Raw genomic sequence first — 15,780 nt, forward strand, 5'->3', positions numbered from 1 at the left:
GGATAACTATAAATAATTGAGCAACCAAAATACCATAACCACTGCTACTCTTTTTAAAAGTTAATTAAACAGTTTTCTAGCAGATTAAAACAAAATATTTAACATTGTTAATCACTATTTGTCAGCATAATATGAAGCTTCCGTACATTTATTATTTTTGAGAATTTTTCTCTAGATATGTTAAAATAATTATAAGAAAAAGGATGATTTTTATAGCTGATAGGATAGAAAAATTACCCTGGCAAGCTTAAAAGTAGACCCCTTTACACAGCATCCATTTACAGTATGTTACTGAAAGGTAATATTTAGCATTCCCATTAAAACATCTTCCATTAGCAATCAAAGCACAGGAAATGTAGCTTATTTTTTTTCAGGGATCTCTCGAACAGAATAAAACATATGTGAAGCGGATAAAATAATAATGTTATCTTGTAAATAACAAATAAATACTAATAATAATAATAATAATAATAATAATAATAATAATAATAATAATAATAATAATAATAAAAGAAAAAGAACTATGGTCATAAACTGTAGAAAGGAGGCGAAAGCTACAATACTTGTGAGTACACTAGGTATCTACATGGGTGGTTTGTATTATTTATACTGACATACACAAGCTGTGTCATATGAAATGAGTCATGTTTACATTATTGGTTTATTGTCTTAGCAAGCAGCTAGTACCACTATGCTAAGCATACATAACCGTAAATGACATGCAACTCAAACAGCTTATATTCTGAGCTGTCTTGTTAACAAGATTTTACACCCCAATGTGTACCACATATAAATACAGAAAATAACAAATACTGTATATCTCTTGTGTGGGACTATCAATTTATTTCCTTGTTTTTTGCAAAACAAGTGGTACAATACATACAATAAATGGTCTGCCTTTTAATGACACTCAAAGGACCAACCTTTTCAGGATTTAAGGACTGAGCAACATTTATGTTTGACAGCTATAATCTAGAACTGTAGGAGTTTAATACATATTCTTAAACAAAAAATGTACTTTTGACTTCAGTGCATATCTCCTGTGATTAAGTGAGCTCTCATTTTGAGTAATGAAATAATTCAACTGAAAGAACAAACACAAGCTTCCTTAAGTAATGGTTATTTCTTTAACCTACCAATGCTTGGTTGCATATTGTCTATACATCATACTACACATACTAAAGGAATACATAAAATGTTCAAGTTTTCATTTAGATACAGTACTACTGTTAAAAAACAACAAAACAGAAAATGAATTTTCATAGTACTCAGACAGGTCTATATCCTTAATGCCAGCTGTAGTTACTATTCTTGAATTTAGCTTACAATTTATTTGTGTAATCAACTCATAATTTAACTTTTTTTGCTTTCTAACATTAAAACACATTTGAAGATGGCTCCACAGACAAACCATATTTTTTCTACTTTTGAATGTGAAATTAATCTCCTATGAAGCACACTCTTGCAGTTTCCCACTTAGACCTTTTCTAATATTAAAATTAACTGGAATAGAGATGTTCATCACAACCATTAGCTAGTTTAATAGATTTTTATGTTTATACAGAGAAGGACCTCAGTTCTAAATCTTTTTTTTTATTGAAGTGCATAACTTCAGTGACTCTTACTTGAAATAAATAACTTTATGAGAACTGCTGAATGAAAATTCATAATGTCACACAGGTAGTTTTTTCTTTGTAATTTTGTAATGTCTGAGACAAAATTATATCTATATTTTTCAAAAGAAAGCTGCTACCCGAAGCCTATATTTTACAATATGTTTACTCTAAATCAAATAACCCTTACAATACATGTCCAAGGCACAATCCCTGAAGTACAATTGTGGGACTATTAAAAATAACTATACATTTATTTTGGCTCTTGTATATTGCTGCACAAAGGATTCTTTGATTGTTAAGAAGGCTACTGTAAGCTTTTCACATTGGCTAAATTAATCAATTGTCTAGATCTAGAGTTATTTTTTCACTGTAGTATGATGTACACCGACAATCATATGTTAATTGACACCCCTTTTATCCAGGGACATATTAATGTATGAAATTAAAATGAAATTATAGTGAATGATTAAGAGCAGAATAAGAATTTGTATGTTTTGACAGTAATTAAATTAAAAAAGAAACAAAAGGAGAAACAAAAGATTAATTTCTAACATTCATATAAGCTAGATTTTTTTAACTCTACAGAGTATTCCTAATTATAATGTCATATATCGACAATTAATGAGGAAAAGGCAAGAAGAAAAACGATAATATTTGCTGTATTGGCATCATACAGAAAATACATCATACAGCTTCTTGTGAAAAACAAAACAAATGTTTTGTTTTTTCTAGGATGCTAGGTGTAGGAAAACAGGAATCCAAGCTTGCCAATGGCTCTCTGGCATGATTTACCCAGTACATCATCTCTCGGCTTCTGTTCTGTCCCTGCTGCAATACTGAGCCAAACACAAAATGGCATCCACTTCTGTTCTGATGGATGAAGTGGTCACTTCCACAGAATCAGACATGGGGTGGAGAGAAGATAATAAAATTCAAATAAGTTCATCTCAGATAGCAGCTTAATCTCCTTTTTTCCCCATAACGGGTAGCCATTTTCAATCTAAAGGCTCAGAGTATTTCCAAGCTGTTCAGGTGACACTTAAAAAGTTCAAAAGGCATATGCAAAAAGTCATTTAATAATGAAACTCAAGTTTAATTGAAAATGGTATTATGGAGGAAAGCTTCATGACACTGGATACTAGATTACTTGTGACCTGCCTAGTTGCTCTAATTGTCCTATGGTGGTTTTAAAATGTACCTCTGATATACAATCAATAAAAAATGGGTTGAGAAAACAAAGCAATAAACTGCAAATTTTAGTCACACACAGACTGCAGTTCAATATACTGTATGTGTAGAATTATCAATGTCTCTTTATGTTTTGTATCTGAAGCAATATACAGTATCCTTTAATGCATGACTTGAAAAATTTAGTTTTTCCCCCAAAAAAGCACCAAACATACATCTCAATTAAGTGTAAGGCAAATATTATTTAGGCCAATTTATTTTAAATGGTGTATTATTAAAGCGTGAAGAACCCATTAAGATTTTTCACATTTGCAAAGTTAATTGAGTTTACCCTAAACCCAAAATTACAAGATGAATTTTGTGCTGCCTACTTACACTTCTGCTTCTACTGTTTTCAAAACTACAATACAGTGATGTCAGTTAGCCATTTTTGTGTATCACATATTCAAATATATGTGTATAGTTGTGAATTACAAAACATATATATGTGTATAACATAATACACACATCTTATAAATATGGATTTTCTCGATCAAGTGTACTTTACAGTACATCATATATAAAAAAATAAAAACATTAAAAAGTGCCTGAATACCACCCTTCTAACAAAAAAGGCATCACCCGCTTTCATAAAAGGAAACCCATTTATCCTAATTTCCCTAACATACTCTGATTCAACTACCAATTAATAGACCCTTAATTTTCACAGTAAAGTGAGTGGGAATTGATTAAAAGCTAAATGATTCTAAGGTGCTTATTAGCTCTTGGAAATGCCGCAGAAACTAATTGATTTAGAAACACATCCTAGTGGACTCCGAACATGAGATAAAATGACATTTCTAAAATATGATCTCTGATGCAGTACCATACTGAATCTGATCTGGTATATCAAATGTTCTCATTAAAAGGAATAACATCCCAACACTACTACTTTTCATTTCAAAGCTGCCAAGAGGCCCATGATTACGTTTATTAACTAATACCATCATTTAAGCTTTTTTTTAATTAACAAAAAGTTTAAGCCTTTTTACTTTTAATTTTTGTTGGATACAGTAAGTCCTCATTTTTTGCTAACAATGTTTCTAGTAAAACCCTTTGGTGAAAACACAATGCCATGCTGCTATAAGATCCAATAATCTGGACTTTGTTGTTAATTAAAATTGTCTATTGATTCAGACTGGTTTTGTTACCATGCTTGTGTCCCATTAGTAAAACCAATTATTAAACTAATTACTTCATTTAACTGCATTTCATTTCAACTGTTTCTTATACTGTAAGTTTGAAGATTTTCTAAGGACAAAAAAACAGACTAATTTAATAACTACTGTAAATCTGCTAAAAACTATTTGTGAGCACAAATTAATTGACAATATGTTACATAAACAAAAATTAAAGAATTAAAATTCAATAAGCTTTTAAAACCATAAATTTCCTTTACATACAGTATTTTATAGCATTTGAAGCCATTTTTATTTACTTCATGATATATTTATTTCAACATGCTGATAACCAACACCACTTTGCAAGTTTATTTCAATAAAACATTCATGAATTATATTGATGGCAATACTTTTTACCCCTAATTATTAATTATACCATGCTAATTGATTTTCTTTTTGAGTATGCTACTATACCATGCTGTGATATGCCTGTAGAACATACAGTATTAGCTTACAAGTCTGATTTGCCTGTTTTAATTCCACTGCAGTGACACCAATGACAGAGAAAAATCTTTAGTAATAATCTGGCAGGAACTTCACAATGAGGAGCATACAGTATGGAGTCCATCCATCCACAACCACAACACTCCAGAAGCACTGCGTATTTGACAGTAAATACTCACGACTGACACTAGAGTACATCCAGTCAACCTTACAGAAAATCTCATAATCAGAGGGTGCACCTGAGAGATCCATTAATAATAGATAGATATATAATACTTTATTAATCCTGTAGGGAAATTGATGTGTTACAGCAGTCCAGCCCAAGACAAGCAAAACAGACATCAGAATAGTTATAAAACAAAAGACAAACAAAATAAATAAAAATAAATAAATACATAGGTGTGTGCAAAATGTGCTGATCATAGTCACTGTAAAAACAATAAAATATGTGCAAAATGTGCATAGGTTTATACAGACTGATTTTCCAAAAAGTACAATGGAGTAAACACGCTGTCCATAGAAAAGCAAATGAAGGGCTAACAGTCCTAGCCTAGGGCAGCGTTATACACCCTGACAGCTGCCAGTAGGAAAGACCTGCGGAAACGTTCCCTTGAACACCGTAGCTGGAGCAGTCTATTGCTAAATGTGCTCCGCTGCCCAGTAACAGTCCCATGAAGCGGTTGAGAGGTGTTGTTCATGATGGCTATGAGCTTGGTCAGCATTCTCCTCTCACCCACCACCTCCATGGGGTCAAGGCTCATCCCCAGCACAGTGCCAGCCTTCTTGATGAGTTTATTGAGCCTATTTGCATCTTTTGTCATGATGCTGCTGCCCCAGCACACCACAGCGAAGAAGATGGCCGCCACCACCACTGATTCATAAAAAATGTGTAGCAGTGTTCCACACACACCAAAGGACCTGAGTCTCCTAATAAAATAGAGTTGGCTCTGACCTTTCTTGTACAGGGCATCAGTGTTACCAGACCACTCCAGCTTATCATCCAGGTGTACCCCTAAGTACTTGTAGGAATGTACAATGTACTATGTCCTCACCCTGGATGGAAACAGGGTTCAGCGGAGACTTATTCCTTCGAAAGTCAAAGATCATTTCTTTGGTCTTGCTGGTGTTAAGCTGGAGATGGTTAAGATGACACCACTCCACAAAATTGGTAATCAAGCTCCTATATTCCTCCTCCCTCCCCTCTCTAATACACCCCACAATTGCAGAGTCATCCGAAAACTTCTGCAGATAACATGTCTCAGAGTTGTTCCTGAAGTCAGAGGTGTAAAAGGTGAACAGGAATGGAGCAAGGACAGTCCCCTGTGGAGCCCCAGTACTGCTAACAACCTGTTCGGACACACAGCTCTGTAGCCGTACATACTGTGGCCTGCAGGTCAGATAGTCTATAATCCAGGACAGCAGGGGAGTGTCCACCTGCGCCGCCCTTAGCTTATCTCTCAGTAAAGGTGGATGGAGGGTGTTAAAGGCACTGGAGAAGTCAAAGAACATAACTCTCACAATGCTCCCCGTCTTCTCCAGGTGAGAGTTAGCTCTTTGTAGCAGATAGATGACTGCATCCTCGACTCCCAGGTGTGACCGGTACGCAAACTGCAGGGGGTCCATAGCTGTACTCACCAGGGTTCTGAGGTGGTCCAGTACAAGCCTTTCCAGAGTTTTCATGAATGAGAGTTTACGTGAATAGAAATAATTATGTCAGCAAACAAAATTAGGTGTCCTAAAAGACCCCAAAATCTACAAAAAGCATCACAGAAAGAAATGTCATGATTCTATATCAGAAGACTATTCCAATTTATACATCTACACAGCAGACAGGCCTCTGAATATAGACTAAAGGTGGGTTTCCAGTGAAACCAGACGCTGCTTCTAATTCAATTATTCAAATGCATGTGAGAACATAAGAAATCATTAAAAGATTTAGTGAAGTTTGTGTAAAGGAATGGAATATTTTGATGGTGATAACATTATATTGCCATCCACTGCTAAATACATGCTTAGATCTACCAGTTGTCTTATAGGCTGAACAGAGGAACACCCCTGGCAATGTCTCTTCCAGCCAAAAGTCACATTATGTGGATGCTTGTGGTCATGTAATGGTGAACAACATGCTACTGTCTAAATCACATGCTACACGTGAACTGCTTTGGCCATCCATCATCCTGTAGAGTGCCCCAATCTATAGGAAGTGCTCTAAGTGAATTTCTAAGCACTATTTAATATTTACTTTGACTTAGGCTACAGTATAAGCAAAGCATAATTTCTGCAAGAGATTAATTTACTTTAAGCCTGGAATATACTGTATGTTTTAAAAATAATGAATGTGCTGAAATAAGTATGTCTTAAAATCTGATATGAACTAAACAGTATATACAAATCACCTGGTTAAAAAATGCTTCTTTTAAGTATGATTCCTAAAAAAGTTATCTCAAAATAAATCACTCAGATACATTTTGTAAAAATTAGGATTTAACCTAACCAATCTATCACAAGAAAGGAACAGTATTTTTAATTGAACCAAAGTGAGAGATATAACATAAAAATAGAAGCTAATATGTTTAAAAGGCTAGAAGGCAGGAGTACCAAATATATATGCTAAAATGCATCCTGAATGAAACACTTACAGTATATACTGTACTGTATATGCTTATTATGCTTATCTTTAAAGTGTGGGTGCATCTCTTAAGTATATCAGTGTATATTTTCCACTTTAACATTCAAGTATGTTAAATGTGAAAATATAAAATATAGATTTTCTCAATGGCAACTTTGTGAAAGTTCATGATTAGTTAAGACTTACAGTACACTTTGCTGATTCAGGGTTTCTTCCTGATTATTTCTTATCACTCTTGAGCAAGTGTTCTGTTTCATTAGATTATCACACAATATAACCATATCTTGCTCTGTCTTCAAAAATAAATAAAAACAATAACTTTCTTCCTGGGGCTGTTTTCATATGAATTTTATAGCCTTCAAGTTGACGAATGGCAGTACATTAAGTGAACTCAGCAATGGCAGTGTTTTATTGTAAAACAAATGGCCCAAATTAAGCAGTAGCACAAATGTTAATTGCCAGAAATCTGAGCACTTGAAGTACATCATGTTCATTGGAAGAGTGGGACACTTTTTTCCCCTTTGACTAAAGGTTTCCACTTGCCCTCAAAAGATGACTTTATCATTATGAGTGCAATCACTGCCTAAGGTTACAAATAACATAGGTCACCACTTGAAGTTACTTGGAAAATGCAACAGACTGAAGGGGTTTGAAAGGAGAGACAAGGGTGAGCATCTTCAACAGTGATAATTAATTTGTGCTTTGCATAAGCTAATTGAGGGCAGCAATATAATTCTAAATGTCATCACCTATTTGTCACAATGCTAATAGTATCAGCTTGTTTTATCATAAATGTTCATTTCATGGCAAGTACAGTAACTCTCCACTAAAAGTAATGTAATTACCTTATTAAAAATGGTTCAGTAATTACATTTCTAATACCTCACTGTGTATTCCATGTTTTACCTTGTTAAAAGTTTCATAAATTACATACAGTATGTTAGGTTTACGTTACAATAATTTACATATGTTATTTATATAACTACTATATTTAACTTGTATCTTGAATATCGAACCTGGAATGCTTCATGTATTTTGAAAAGATATATATAGAATTCTTAAAATATATACTGCTTACCCTTCATATGGAAGACTCACATATCATTTATGAAGCTTTCCAAATGAATTAGCTTTTAATTTTGGCAATGTCAATAGTACAGTATGACACTAAAACAACAAGATTCATGAATACTAATGAACAATAATTATATAATGTTTTTTGCGAGTTTAAAACAATAAAACAAACAAAACAATACAAAAGTTTAACATAGAGCAAATTTGTATAATTAACATATAATAATATTATCATATAATAAATGTATTCAGAAAGATAACTAGGTTTATTTTCTCTAATAATAATACAGCACAGAGAACACTACCATTGTCTGTAGTTACAGTATTTGCATGTTTTAGTATTTTTAAAATAACTGATGTTCAAGCTTCCTTCAATCTCCTGTATGGATAGTTCTGATGAAGGAAGAAGGTAAACGTTATTAAGTCTGTAGTAAACATAAACATTGACAATACCAACAACTGGCCATTAATCATTAAAACATGTATTTATAGAATTTGTTAGATTAAACATAATATAAATAACAAACAAAACTTTTACAAGCCAGGTTGAGAATGCTGCGTCTTGAAAATAATAAATTATCAGATCAGAAAAAGTTTCAGATTATACACATCACACAGTAAGCCCAATGCCAGGACATTAATTCTAATAGTCCATAAATGTCTTCGCTAATATTTCTCCACTGAAGCTGTAAATTTCTGTAAGAGGTCAATAACATTGTAAACCTGCCTAGTAGCTGAATAATAGGGCAGCAATAAATTAATCACCAGTGGTTATTGATCATCCCATCAAAACTGGACACTTTTCAATATAATTGACTGTCTTGGCCTTCTGATACTTAGTGAAAAATGCCTTGGAATAAAATACCACCTATTTACTAAGATCTAATTGTAAATCAAGGTCCAAGGTTCTTGTGGCTTGTCACTTCAAAATATATTACAGAACCTATATTCAGTTAAGGTAGGAAAAAACGTATTTGTTTCTGTAATTAACCAAACATATGCAGTGTATACAGACAAATTATGTTTTACTGGATGTGTTACAATAATAAAATAACTGAGGATATTACATCAAATATTTTTTCTTAAAAATTCAAAAGCCTAAAGCTATTTTTCTGGGAAATATTACTTGTTTCTTCTTTCTTCTTTTTTCAGCATAGAATAAACCTTTTACTTGTTCCTTTGCAGCCTACACATGCTGACGCAGCTACCCACCTGAACCAGTACAGTATACAATATGGTATTATTGGTGTGTGAGCTATAAGGTGCAACTTCGACAGAACTGCATGCTTCTTGCATACTATTTAGCTAACAAAGCTAAACATAATAAACATGTAAGAACAATGTAAACAACCATTTTCACATAGAAACCTTTATTTAAGGTAAAAATGTAAACAAGCCCACGTTATGATGACCCCAGCCCCAGGAAAATCTAAAGATTGGGAAGTTAGACCTCTGGATTAAATAACACATTCTGCATTCAACTCATGTGATAACAAACTAATGGACCAATGGCATGTGAAAACTATTGAGTAAAACAATGTATTAAACAAGAATAAAGCTTTTACAAGCCACGGGTTTAAATTAACTTGACATGTAAGCCACGGTTTCTGTAATTTTCCTGTGAAAACAGCAGAAGAACGATATGCTTTCTGAATTTGCATACTGACCTTACCTTTCCTTTCTATGTACATGATGCCTATTGGAGTATACCAACTTGGTCTAATGGAAACACAAGGTACAAGGCCCAAGCAACCTGACATCAAGGCTCTTGTAGCAGGATCTTGGAATCTGAGCAACATCAGACCTGGTCAATAGGTGATCTCTAAGAAAAATCAGATTGCACCTGTAGTGGTGTTGGGGGACCATTAAGTGCCACTCTTCCTGTAGACCTACATTTCCAAAGCAATGTCTCAGTATGACGACCAGCAACGCTGGTTTCAGATGGGACAGTAAACTAATTAAATGAGTTGGTAGTTAAGGTTCCAATGGGGCTGTTCATAAGGGTAGGGGTATTAATTCTGGATAAATTTTACTTTAGGTATTTACAATCTGACCTCCCTACAAGTTGATTAAATAATTTCTCATGTTGCGTTTTGTTCATGGCTTTGGACATGTCACACATTTTCAGCACTGCAGTGGAACAAGAAGTTGGCCCCTTCTTAGATGTAAAGTACTTTGGAATTTTTCCTTTCGGATAAAAATTAATATAGAAATGCAATAATTTATTATGGCTCAAGCAAGATGTTCGGAATTGTATCAAAAAACAAGAAAACTCCCCCGTTGAATTCAACCTGATTGTTATGTTTCCTGAAATATTACTCTCCATACTAAAAGGTCATACTAAAACAAAAGGTTTTCTGAATAAAAAGTTTCTGTACTAAAAGTTCTGGGCTCCTAAGACTGAACATTTGTGAATAAATCTGCCTCACTTTTCCAGACTAGTTAAATATACTGCACACATCTGCTGTTTAGTGCAATCCCAAGCTTACTTCACAAACAAGCAAAGCTTCATTTGCATAATGTTTGAGTTTTATTTGTACGAGACATGTTTATCCAACACAAACAGAAGATATACATCATCTTCATGTGCATTAATCAAAAAGTTACTTTGCACTGAAAGGTGACAAAAGTAATGCCAGAATACAAGTAGAATATTCTGAAAAGCCAAACGTAGTAGTCTAATGATGGCACAACATGTCTTGAATTTAAATAGGCCTTTACTAATATAAGACATGTCATCAAAATAAGAAGGTGGGCAGGTTTGAAAACAGTTCTTTTAAAGGATACATGCAGGTCTGGATTTACTACACCCGACAATGAATTTTATCACAAGCTTTTGTTTATTTTATTTGAGCAAATTCCTGCTAGAATGTACTGATAATTCTGAAGCACTAGAGTCAAGGTCTGCATTGTACGTTTTAAAAGCATTGAGCAAGTTTGCAAACCTGTGCATGTACGTACTGTACATTTAATTACTAGAGTTTCTTGACAAAAAGTACAGTATGTGATATTAAAAACCTGCTGTGTATTTTAGCTTTCACTCTCACCACACAGCATAAGGTAAAGAACTGAAAAACTGATCATAAGTTAAATTTAAAGGTGCCAAATTGGCAAAAAGCCTATTTTTGCTTCTTAAAACTAATTTTGACAGTTATTGGGATTTATATAATATTAGTGCAGCTGGACTGCAGTTCTCCTTCAAATGAAATTTAATTTCATTAACTTCAAACTGCAGGTGAAATTTCACTGCAGTTAGGCACATCTAAATGGCAGCTGGCAAGAAACTGTGCTCACAGTCTTATCCATGACAAAAGCTTTCTATTCATCCAGGAAAGCAGTATTTTAAATTGGCTGCTTTTTTCTATATAATTACACCATAATTCTGGACCACAAAATGTACAGGATTAGCTGATAAACCTTCAAAATACTGGTGTGTTAAAAAATGTGAGACTTGGAATATAAATCTCACTTTACTATAAATGACAGCAGCTATAAATGAATTTCCACAGTGCTGCTTTGATTTTTCAGAAAGGTAATTTACGCATACAATAGATGAGTTGAAGTACTCCATATTCTTTCTTAACTCCAACAACCACTGAAACATTCTTTGAAAAGCATTTTATAAAGAAAAAACAAGTAAAATGGATGGAAATGAGTAAAAAGCCTTGTGCTGCAGGATATAAACTACTTAATGGTGAATGTAGGTGTATGCGAATAAAAATCCTTTCTACTCTCCCAAAGATTCCATTTGTCATTATTGTAATAACTGTCTTTACTCAGAATCCCACGATTTTAGCTCAGATCAAAGCTTTTCAGTTGTAGTGCAAAGACACTGTGGTAAGATGCATTGCTTAATAACAGTCAAGGTTTCACACAGTACTCAAAAGTATGGATAAGGTACTCTAAACTATATGCAAGGCGACCTAGGAACAATGTGGTACTGTAGCCAAATAAAATGCAATGACTGAATGTTTCATTTTAAAGAAAATCCTTTATATTTAGTGAATATCAATGGAATTTACTAGATTAGTGCCCCAAGAAAACTAATACACACATTCAAAGAGTGTTTCTGACATACAAACTTTCATAAAGAGATTGCAGAGATTTTTTCATATCTCTTTATTTTCATGTGTTTATTTAACCTGATTGATTTGAAGAACGATTGTCAGCCATATAGACAAGGAAATCAAACCAAAGGGGGATAGTGAAGGGTGTTTGACATGCCCCACACTCTACCTCGGAAACGCTGTTCTATCCCTGTCACACCCCACACTCTCCCTCGCAAACGACGTTGCACTCCCAGAACCACTGGTTCAAAATCTCATCCCTGATTGAACCCACCACATTCTCACATGCACCAGATTCCTCAAATTCTTACTCCCTAACCAATTATCGAATCACACCCCTTTCCTTTCAGTATTTAAACTCCCCTCACACACCTTCCCATGCTTACTATGGAGAAGCCTCTTGCAGTATTCCCCAGTGTGTGGTTCCCCAGCTTTTTTTTTTTTTTTTTACACACTGATCTCCTGTTGCTAGCCTTCTGCTTCTGCTTCTGCCTTGTGACCTCTCCTCCTGGACTTTGCCTTTTGGATTGTTTTTGGATACCTCTTGTTACTGGACTCTTTGCCTTCCTTATTGACCTTTCCTTTGGATCTCATCTTTTGCATTGTCCCTCTGCTACTCTGCATTCTGTGGGATTTGGGTCACGCATAAGGATCCTCCTATTCTACCTACTGTATAGGGTCTCTGACAGTGTTGGTGTGACAGATGCTTGAAAATAGCATTCAAGAGACCTGTATTTATATTCTAAAACTGGTGACTAGTTGAAAATGGGGTTTTGTTCTCTTCCAAAACTTTTGTTGTGATCTACAAATAGATTATTCTCCTAGACAGGTGAAGTTTATTTTTCTATTGTGTTGTACAGGAACAAATAGCCAGATTGAAAGTATATAATTTAGAAGAAGTAAACAATATCACATCACAATGACAAAACAGCTTCAGCTTGCATAAATTGTATGCCATCACTGAACCTTCAAAGTGTCTCAGGATCAGGAGCTACATGTTGTCAGAAAGTTAGTCAGGAACATTCTTATTATACAAACATCTTTAAAAAAGATGGATGTGACAATGTCAGTTAGAGCAATAATTTAACATATAAATGCAAATGTCAATTATAACCTCTACAAAGCAGAGCCTTTCAAATTTCATTTTTTTCTATACTACACATAGAGCTCATGTCATCATGCTGCAGATTGTTTTCATATGGTAAATTTAATTTTATGGAAGCAACTTCTACACTTTAAACTATGTTTCCACTTTGCCATAAGACCAACAGGAAAAACACAGCTATCATCAAAGGTTCTGCAGTACCTTTGCACTATGGGTAATAAGATGATGCACAATTTTCCTATGACCCCCATTCCAGTTTCCTTATGTATTCCACAACAATGTCCTGTAAGATTAGCACTGGAATCTGGTTAAGATGGTGATATAGTAGGGATGCTATCAGTGGTATTTCTCCTTTTACAATGACTGTAAGTTACAATTCTGTATAGAGCTGTTTTTTCTGGCAATACTTGCTAATGTAAACCCCTGAGAAGATACGACAAAAAACAACAGATTTAACCAAAATAAAAATACAACTTAAATAATGGTTAATAAAAAGTGATAGTTTCCAAATTTTTAGTTTTAAAGTGACTGAATGGTGAGAAAACAGATTTTAATACCGTGGACATTAAAAGAGGTCAGCGGTCTTAAGCAGAACATGGTTTCCTTAGATTTTAAAGTAAAAGAACACATTTTACAGATTTGTCATGGAATAAAATGAGTCTTATCACAATAAAAATGCAAAATGTACAGAAAACAGCACAATTTAGAAAAATTATGTGAAAATTGATATTTATTTATGACAAAAGTTAGACAATGTTGAAAAAAGCAACATACTGTACAGGGGGGTACACCTGTATTCAACAATATACTGTATGAGCACTACTATACTTACACACAGGGGTTGAAACATCATAGTTCTCTCAAAGCTGATGACATTTTCCCATTATTCTTACATTTCTATTGTTAACTATTATCACATATTTTGATATTTCTGGATTGTTGAAGTTTTATCCCTTTGCGTCCCACTGTTAGGACAATTGTTCTTCTAGTTTTCTGGGTTCAGGATTTCGATGTCTTATAATTTTTGGCAGAGCTGTAAAGAGAATATGCTTGAGGTCCTCCATAAAATCTAATAAGATCAGATAACCTTGTCTTTCCCAAAGGTTCCACTGCATAAAAATATACTTTTGTCACATCAACTTTTTATTTTTCGGGATCTCCTTTTCACTCTCACTGTGATACATGGAACATATTAGTTTTAATGGTGTTATTGGAATTGTAAGCAGACGAGGGTTCTATTGACATATTTATAGCACTCCAAAGCCTTGGTAGCCTGGCTACACCTAATTTTAAATGTTACTATTGGGTTTTTCATTTGAAACATTTGAATCTGAGGACATCTGTTTCATCATTAAATAACTGAAGCAATTTAATGGCATTTAAATGTAATCAGCTAGGGTCTTTTATTTCCTGGTCCCCAGGGGCAGAACTGTTTTCTTTTCCCATTATTGCAAATCCACTGGAAATGTCGAGCCCAACAAGCTATTCAAAATTTCATCTTTTACCTCACTGGAATAATTTTGTGTAACTAAAGGGTTCACAGCCCCTTACCTTCCTGTCTACAAGAAACATGTTCTAGATAGCACCTGTCATGACCTGTGTGCATCAGTAACATTTCTTTAAAGAAGCAATAAAAATCCATATACTGTACTTAGTACTAATGTATACAATTGATTTCATGATCCAGTTATTTAGAAGTTTTTCCACAAATTTGTAGTGGTGTCAATTCACATTCAATCAAGATTGCCTTATCACTCTGAAGGAACCCATATATTTTATTTTAAATACAAATTAAGTCTGTACTTTAAATCCTATTAAATTCTGTAATAGAAAATTAAGGTAGCATTAATAAAGGTTTGTGCTCTTCAAATTTCATTTTAGGAAATAATTGGTATTGGCTCACAATAGTATAGTAATAGTAGGTAGCTGCGTGAGCATGCATAGGCTGCAAAGGAACAAGTAAAGGTTTATTGCATGCTGAAAAGAGAAGAAAAGAAATGCAATGTTTCAGCTGTGGAGCCTTCTTTGAGTGACACTCTTTTCAGAGTGGAATAAACCTTTACTTGTTCCTTTATCTTACAATAAAAGGCAGGATTCAGCCACACATGCATACCACCAAATATATTTTTCTTTTGTCTATAATCTTCTCTTAGAGCTCATCATTAGCATCCTTGTCCATTCAAAGCTTTGAAAATATTTTATTCATAATAAAAAAGCAACCCTTCTGCTATGAAGGACTGGAAGCTATCCAGATAAATTCATGCATTTGGTTTTGATACTGCACTACAGATCAGATTACATGGTGGTACATATTTTTTATCATATTTATTAGTGTGATTGTTAGTGATATTAATTGGATTCATGCTGCCTTATTGCTTTTTCCAAGATAGAGTATTGTGTTTAAGAACACAAGGAGGACATTTTGCCAGTCTAGCTC

General features: G+C 34.0%; 1 protein-coding gene across 2 annotated transcripts in view; it reads right to left on the bottom strand.

Annotated features, from left to right (window-relative positions):
* Nucleotides 1-15,780, bottom strand: part of gpc6a (glypican 6a) — a 338,150-nt gene that overhangs the window by 176,211 nt on the left and 146,159 nt on the right. The window lies entirely within an intron of this gene.

The sequence above is a fragment of the Lepisosteus oculatus genome, chromosome 15 (genome assembly GCF_040954835.1).
Source record: "Lepisosteus oculatus isolate fLepOcu1 chromosome 15, fLepOcu1.hap2, whole genome shotgun sequence".
In the NCBI taxonomy this organism is placed as follows: Eukaryota; Metazoa; Chordata; class Actinopteri; order Semionotiformes; family Lepisosteidae; genus Lepisosteus; species Lepisosteus oculatus.